This window comes from Oncorhynchus masou, unplaced genomic scaffold (assembly GCF_036934945.1).
Source record: "Oncorhynchus masou masou isolate Uvic2021 unplaced genomic scaffold, UVic_Omas_1.1 unplaced_scaffold_2418, whole genome shotgun sequence".
Classification (NCBI taxonomy): domain Eukaryota; kingdom Metazoa; phylum Chordata; class Actinopteri; order Salmoniformes; family Salmonidae; genus Oncorhynchus; species Oncorhynchus masou.
Genome location: NW_027008872.1, coordinates 2,501 through 11,337, shown reverse-complemented (window position 1 = coordinate 11,337; position 8,837 = coordinate 2,501). Strand labels below are relative to the sequence as shown.

The 8,837-nt window shown below is 43.6% G+C and overlaps 1 long non-coding RNA gene across 1 annotated transcript in view; it reads right to left on the bottom strand.

Moving 5' to 3' along the window:
- Positions 1–982: 982 nt before the first annotated feature.
- The window catches only part of LOC135533512 (uncharacterized), an 8,804-nt gene continuing 949 nt past the window's right edge, over positions 983–8,837 (bottom strand). Inside the window, exons 2-4 of the long non-coding RNA XR_010454537.1 lie at positions 5,502–5,570; positions 2,215–2,315; positions 983–2,116 (exon numbers count right to left, since the gene is read on the bottom strand). This is a non-coding gene — a long non-coding RNA (uncharacterized LOC135533512). The remainder of the gene's footprint in view (positions 2,117–2,214; positions 2,316–5,501; positions 5,571–8,837) is intronic.

Genomic DNA, 8,837 nt, shown 5'->3' with positions numbered 1-8,837 from the left:
TGTACTGTTGATACAGCTTACTGTCGATACTGCGTACTGTATGATACTGCGTACTGTCGATACTGCGTACTGTATGATACTGTGTACTGTATATTACTGTGTACTGTTGTTACTGTGTACTGTATGATACTGTGTACTGTCGATACTGTGTACTGTCGATACTGTGTACTGTATGATACTGTGTACTGTATAATACTGTGTACTGTTGTTACTGTGTACTGTATAATATTGTGTACTGTATGATAATGTGTACTGTATAATACTGTGTACTGTTAATATTGTGTACTGTTGATACTGTGTACTGTATGATACTGTGTACTGTTGATACTGTGTACTGTATGATACTGTGTACTGTCGATACTGTGTACTGTATGATACTGTGTACTGTTGATATTGTGTATTGTTGATACTGTGTACTGTATGATACTGTGTACTGTCGATACTGTGTACTGTATGATACTGTGTATTGTATACTGTATGATACGGTGTACTGTCGATACTGTGTACTGTCGATACTGTGTACTGTCGATACTGCGTACTGTATGATACTGCGTACTGTCGATACTGCGTACTGTCGATACTGCGTACTGTCGATACTGCGTACTGTATGATACTGCGTACTGTATGATACTGCATACTGTCGATACAGTGTACTGTCGATACAGTGTACTGTCGATACAGCTTACTGTCGATACTGCGTACTGTATGATACTGCGTACGGTCGATACTGCGTACTGTATGATACTGCCTACTGTATGATACTGCGTACTGTCGATACTGCGTACTGTCGATACTGCGTACTGTCGATACTGCGTACTGTCGATACTGCGTACTGTCGGTACTGTATGATACTGTATGATACTGTGTACTGTATGGTACTGTATGATACTGTGTACTGTATGATACTGTGTACTGTCTGATACTGTGTACTGTATGATACTGTGTACTGTCTGATAACTATGCCACTTTGAGAACCAAAGGATGAATTCATAATATAAATTGTATTTTTATATGGTGCATTAAAACCGTCTTGATAAAATGTATGTGTCCAAGATATTTTGGGCTGTACTGGCTGTGGAAAGACAACAAGTTCGTAGAAACAGACAGTGGACGCATAGTATCCATGTAGTACCCGTGTAGTTAACATGTAGTAAATAGATCTGTATAAAACCTATTTTAATGAGGGTTGTGCTTTGCTCTCATCAAAACAATCCAACATCCAAAAAAACATTATTCAGAAACAATTAAATATATATACTGTATATATTTCTTCAATACTTAATCAATGGTAAATATGTATGGTTTGGTAAAGTGTAAAGCTGTTTTGTTGTTCAGTCTTAAATGGGACACAGAAGAAATGGTGAAACACTATGAGAGAAAAGTACATCTAGTAACTTTAAACAATATAAATAATTGAAATATAAAACAATTACTAAAATACTGGCACCAGGAGTGGTTGAGTTTGACTCCATTTGAATACATAGAGGATTTCGAGTGTAAATGATTTGCACAGGAAGGAAGGAAGGGTAGTGAAAGTGATAACAGACATCAGGTTGTTGTACAGCATCTCTCTGTGGTCCAGAGCGAACTACTAATTCCTGTACAGTCCCTTACAGAGTGGCAAAGGGTTGTCCCTAGGCCCCGAGGCCCTGATGCCCCCACACAGAAAGGGGAACCCCATCCCAAATCAACCCCTCGGCCCTACCCCATGGCACTTCTCCACCATTAGAAAGGACTGAGTTTGTGTGAGGCAAGCAATATGGCAGTGTTTTCTCAAAATGGTGGCTTACAACCAGGTCTTCTTGGTTCGTGAACAAGTCCCAGTTGCCCGCTGATGATGTCACTCAACACCAGTGAGTGTGAGATGCTTCTCTCTGATGGAAGGAGAACCAGTGTGAGTCACCTCATGGTAGGTTCAAGTCACCTGTCTCAATGTGAGTCTGGGGTCAGGGGTCAGAGCCTATGGTTAGGGGTCACGGTGAGGGGGAGCTGGTCTCAGCTGAAGGACTCTTTGTTGAACTCGAACGTGGTTCCTGAATAGCGGTCTGAGTTACACAGTCTGTGCAGGGTCCTGGAGATGCCTTTAGGCCCACAGCAGAACACCCCCACCCGCTTACTGAGGAAAGCACACACAATACAGATACAACATGACCACAATATCCTAAAATTATCCAATCAGAAGATGTCTTTAAACACTCCAAACGTTTTACTCACTGCTTATTGGTCCTCCCAATCTCCTCAAAGAGCAACTTCCACCTCGGTCGGCCAATCATCAGCCGGGAACTCAGGGGGCGGTACCTCTCCTCAGAGATGTTCTGGACAGGAAACAGAACACAGAAAATGTATAATGAGCTAGTGTTTTTAGAGATCCAGGTAGAAGTTAAGCTTTGCCACAGATCTAGGATCAGATTACCCAAGCCCCAGAATTTAGGATCAGATTACCCAAGCCCCAGAATTTAGGATCAGATTACACTAGCCCCAGAATGTAGGATCAGATTACCCAAACCCCAGAATTTAGGATCAGATTACCCAAGCCCCAGAATGTAGGATCAGATTACACTAGCCCCAGAATGTAGGATCAGATTACCCAAGCCCCAGAATGTAGGATCAGATTACCCAAACCCCAGAATGTAGGATCAGATTACCCAAGCCTCAGAATGTAGGATCAGATTACCCAAGCCCCAGAATGTAGGATCAGATTACCAAAACCCCAGAATTTAGGATCAGATTACCCAAACCCCAGAATGTAGGATCAGATTACCCAAGCCTCAGAATGTAGGGTCAGATTACCCAAACCCCAGAATGTAGGATCAGATTACCCAAACCCCAGAATTTAGGATCAGATTACCCAAGCCCCAGAATGTAGGATCAGATTACCCAAACCCCAGAATGTAGGATCAGATTACACTAGCCCCAGAATGTAGGATCAGATTACCCAAGCCCCAGAATGTAGGATCAGATTACCCAAACCCCAGAATTTAGGATCAGATTACCCAAACCCCAGAATTTAGGATCAGATTACACTAGCCCCAGATCTAGAACCAGATTACCCTAGCCTCAGATCTAGAACCAGATTACCCTAGCCTCAGATCTAGAACCAGATTACCCTAGCCTCAGATCTAGAACCAGATTACCCTAGCCTCAGATCTAGAACCAGATTACCCTAGCCTCAGATCTAGAACCAGATTACCCTAGCCTCAGATCTAGAACCAGATTACCCTAGCCTCAGATCTAGAACCAGATTACCCTAGCCTCAGATCTAGAACCAGATTACCCTAGCCTCAGATCTAGAACCAGATTACCCTAGCCTCAGATCTAGAACCAGATTACCCTAGCCTCAGATCTAGAACCAGATTACACTAACCCCAAACCAATGGGTTTTAGGTGGATGAAAACATATCTGACCCTGCATAAGAGTTAGGGGAAACTGTTACCTACTCTATGAGTACAGGCCTGAGTCTTACATGGAAAATAGCATCAACTCTTTGAACTGGTTTGTATGATAATAAATAGCTGCAATATTAAAAGTCTACTTATTGTATGCCTCTGAACCGTGAGCCCTGAACAAGATCCCTATGTCTGCTAGCTGGAGGCAGAGGGACATTAAAAAGACTCTGTGAAAGGAGAGCAGTAATAAAACGCCTTCTGAAAGACTCTGTGAAAGAACTGCAGTAATAAAACATCTTCTGAAAGACTCTGTGAAAGAACTGCAGTAATAAAACACCTTCTGAAAGACTCTGTGAAAGAACTGCAGTAATAAAACACCTTCTGAAAGACTCTGTGAAAGAACTGCAGTAATAAAACACCTTCTGAAAGACTCTGTGAAAGAACTGCAGTAATAAAACACCTTCTGAAAGACTCTGTGAAAGAACTGCAGTAATAAAACATCTTCTGAAAGACTCTGTGAAAGAATTGCAGTAATAACACGCCTTCTGAAAGACTCTGTGAAAGGAGAGCAGTAATAAAACACCTTCTGAAAGACTCTGTGAAAGAACTGCAGTAATAAAACACCTTCTGAAAGACTCTGTGAAAGAACTGCAGTAATAAAACATCTTCTGAAAGACTCTGTGAAAGAACTGCAGTAATAAAACACCTTCTGAAAGACTCTGTGAAAGAACTGCAGTAATAAAACATCTTCTGAAAGACTCTGTGAAAGAATTGCAGTAATAACACGCCTTCTGAAAGACTCTGTGAAAGAACTGCAGTAATAAAACACCTTCTGAAAGACTCTGTGAAAGAACTGCAGTAATAAAACATCTTCTGAAAGACTCTGTGAAAGAACTGCAGTAATAAAACACCTTCTGAAAGACTCTGTGAAAGAACTGCAGTAATAAAACACCTTCTGAAAGACTCTGTGAAAGGAGAGCAGTAATAAAACACCTTCTGAAAGACTCTGTGAAAGAACTGCAGTAATAAAACATCTTCTGAAAGACTCTGTGAAAGAACTGCAGTAATAAAACATCTTCTGAAAGACTCTGTGAAAGAATTGCACTAATAACACACCTTCTGAAAGACTCTGTGAAAGGAGAGCAGTAATAACACGCCTTCTGAAAGACTCTGTGAAAGGAGAGCAGTAATAACACGCCTTCTGAAAGACTGTGAAAGGAGAGCAGTAATAACACGCCTTCTGAAAGACTCTGTGAAAGGAGAGCAGTAATAAAACACCTTCTGAAAGACTCTGCCAGAGGGGCTGAATAAAGAACTCAGTCCAGTGCACACACACACACTAACACCCACAACACAACCCTTACTTCTAAACTAGGAAGTGCCAGTTGACTTGCTCTCTCTCCTTTCCATATCTATCGCTTTGTACAATCCTTTCAGCTCCGCCAGAGAATGGCATTGAGGGAGAGAAAGAGTGAAAGGTACACAGTGAAATAGAGGGAGAGATTAGAAAGAGATGTCCGGCTGTAGAAAGGAGAAATAGAAAGAGTGAAAGAATACATTCCATCTCCATACACACTGAAGGTAGCAGTGAACTACAGTTAAACGCAGTGAAGGTTAACATGCTTCACTCTTTCTAGTCATCTCCTTGCGCTCAATCTTTTTCTCTTCACCAATCTGTGGTGTACCTGTCCACAATTGGCTGGCTGGCTGGCTGCATGGCTGGCTGGATGGAGTGAGTGAAGACTGACTGACTGACTGACTGACTGAATGACTCACTGACTGACTGATTGCCTGATTGACTGACTGATTGATTGACTGACTGATTGACGGACTGAGTGACTGACTGACGGATTAACTGACTGATTGACTCACTGACTGACTGATTGACGGACTGAGTGACTGGCTGACTGACTGACTGATTGACGGACTGATTGACGGACTGACGGACTCACTGATTGACTGACTGATTGACTCACTGACTGATTGATGGACTGACTGACTCACTGATTGACTGACTGATTGATTGACTCACTGACTGACTGACTGGTTGACTGACTAACTCACTGACTGACTGACTGACTGACTGATTGGCTGACGGTGTCTTTGAGTCTCACCTGAAGTCCATCTGTCTGGCTGACGAAGAGCTGTAGGTTCAGATAGTCAGGTCTGTTTTCCTTCCACAGCTAGAGTGAGAGAGAGGGGGGTGGAATGAGAAAGAGAGAGAGGGGAGGGGAGAGAGAGATGGAATGAGAAGGGGAGGGGGAGAGAGATGGAATGAGAAAGAGAGAGAGGGGAGTGGGGAGAGAGATGGAATGAGAAAGAGAGAGAGGGGAGGGGGGAGAGAGATGGAATGAGAAAGAGAGAGAGGGGAGGGGGAGAGAGAGATGGAATGAGAAGGGGAGGGGGAGAGAGATGGAATGAGAAAGAGAGAGGGGAGTGGGGGAGAGATGGAATGAGAAAGAGAGAGGGGAGTGGGGAGAGAGATGGAATGAGAAAGAGAGAGAGGGAGGGGGAGAGAGATGGAATGAGAAAGAGAGAGAGAGGGGAGTGGGAGAGAGATGGAATGAGAAAGAGAGAGGGGAGGGGGAGAGAGATGGAATGAGAAAGAGAGAGAGGGAGGGGAGAGAGATGGAATGAGAAAGAGAGAGAGGGAGGGGGAGAGAGATGGAATGAGAAAGGGGGGTGAGATGGTGAGACAGAGCAATAACGATAGAAAGGGGGGTGAGATGGTGAGATAGAGCAATAAGGATAGAAAGGGGGGTGAGATGGTGAGATAGAGCAATAAGGATAGAAAGGGGGTGAGATGGTGAGATAGAGCAATAAGGATAGAAAGGGGGTGAGATGGTGAGATAGAGCAATAACGATAGAAAGGGGGTGAGATGGTGAGATAGAGCAATAAGGATAGAAAGGGGGGTGAGATGGTGAGATAGAGCAATAAGGATAGAAAGGGGGTGAGATGGTGAGACAGAGCAATAAGGATAGAAAGGGGGGTGAGATGGTGAGATAGAGCAATAAGGATAGAAAGGGGGGTGAGATGGTGAGACAGAGCAATAAGGATAGAAAGGGGGTGAGATGGTGAGACAGAGCAATAAGGATAGAAAGGGGGGGTGAGATGGTGAGATAGAGCAATAAGGATAGAAAGGGGGGGTGAGATGGTGAGATAGAGCAATAAGGATAGAAAGGGGGTGAGATGGTGAGATAGAGCAATAAGGATAGAAAGGGGGTGAGATGGTGAGATAGAGCAATAAGGATAGAAAGGGGGGTGAGATGGTGAGATAGAGCAATAAGGATAGAAAGGGGGGTGAGATGGTGAGATAGAGCAATAAGGATAGAAAGGGGGGTGAGATGGTGAGATAGAGCAATAAGGATAGAAAGGGGGGTGAGAGGGTGAGATAGAGCAATAAGGATAGAAAGGGGGGTGAGATGGTGAGACAGAGCAATAAGGATAGAAAGGGGGGTGAGATGGTGAGACAGAGCAATAAGGATAGAAAGGGGGGTGAGATGGTGAGATAGAGCAATAAGGATAGAAAGGGGGTGAGATGGTGAGACAGAGCAATAAGGATAGAAAGGGGGTGAGATGGTGAGATAGAGCAATAAGGATAGAAAGGGGGGGTGAGATGGTGAGACAGAGCAATAAGGATAGAAAGGGGGGGGTGAGATGGTGAGATAGAGCAATAAGGATAGAAAGGGGGGGTGAGAGAGAGGGTGAGATAGAGAAAGAGGGGAGGTTATATAAACATGCCTGATACGCAGATACAGTGGGGTCCAAAATTATAGGCACACTTGATAAAGATGTCCATGTAGCCTAGGACATCCCCACAGTGATGTGTTTTTCATCTGCAGGGACTGACAAACTTGTCAGAATTGAAGGAATGATGGGTGGTGCTAAATACAGGGAAATTCTTGAGGGAAACCTGTTTCAGTCTTCCAGAGATTTGAGACTGGGACGGAGGTTCACCTTCCAGCAGAACAATGTCCCTAAGTATACTGCTAAAGCAACACTCGGGTGGTTTAGGGGAAACATTTAAATGTCTTGGAATGGCCTAGTCAAAGCCCAGACCTCAATCCAATTGAGAATCAGTGGTATGACTTAAAGATTGCTGTACACCTGCGGAACCCATACAACTTGAAGGAGCTGGAGCAGTTTGCCTTGAAGAATAGGTAAAAATCCCAGTGGCTAGATGTGCCAAGCTTATAGAGCTTGTAAGATACTTGGAACTGTAATTGCTGTAAAAAGTGTCTCTACAAAGCATTGACTTCAGGGGGGTGAATAGTTATGATGCTCAAGTTTTCCGGTTTTTTTTGTCTTATTTCTTGTTTGTTACACAATAAAAAACATTGTGCATCTTCAAAGTTGTAGGAATGTTGTGTAAATCAAATGATACAAACCCCCCAAAATCTATTTTAATTCCAGGTTGTGTGGAAACAAAATAGGGAAAATGGCAAGGGGGATGAAAACTTTCGCCAGCCACTGTACCAACCCAAACCCTACCTCTGACCCTAAACTTAACCCTAACCCTACCTCTGACCCTAGACTTAACCCTAACCCTAGCTCTGACCCTAAACTTAACCCTAACCCTCGCTCTGACCCTAAACTTAACCCTAACCCTAGCTCTGACCCTAAACTTAACCCTAACCCAAGCTCTGACCCTAAACTTAACCCTAACCCTAGCTCTGACCCTAAACTTAACCCTAACCCTAGCTCTGACCCTAAACTTAACCCTAACCCTAGCTCTGACCCTAAACTTAACCCTAACCCTAGCTCTGACCCTAAACTTAACCCTAACCCTAGCTCTGACCCTAAACTTAACCCTAACCCTAGCTCTGACCCTAAACTTAACCCTAACCCTACCTCTGACCCTAAACTTAACCCTAACCCTAGCTCTGACCCTAAACTTAACCCTAACCCAAGCTCTGACCCTAAACTTAACCCTAACCCTAGCTCTGACCCTAAACTTAACCCTAACCCTAGCTCTGACCCTAAACTTAACCCTAACCCTAGCCCTGACCCTAAACTTAACCCTAACCCTAGCTCTGACCCTAAACTTAACCCTATCCCTAGCTCTGACCCTAAAATAAACCCTAACCCTAGCTCTGACCCTAAACGTAACCCTAACCCTAGCTCTGACCCTAAACTTAACCCTAACCCATATTCTAAACCAAACCGTAACCATAGCAAGCAGTTGAACAGATGTTTTTTTAATAGTAACCAAATAAATGTGTTATATCATATAATTGAAGTCAAGTATGTCCTAAATTGTCTCCATTTACCGCTCAAAGCTCGAATAGACACTATTATCTACTACTATTATCTAAATGGTGATATAACCCCAGATACCAGCCTCTCCACTACAGTCACTAGACACTAGACTATTTAAAAACCTGCTGGTGCTCCCCCAGGGCAGGGACAGAGCGCCCTCTACAGGTCTGTAGTGGAGAGGCTGATATCT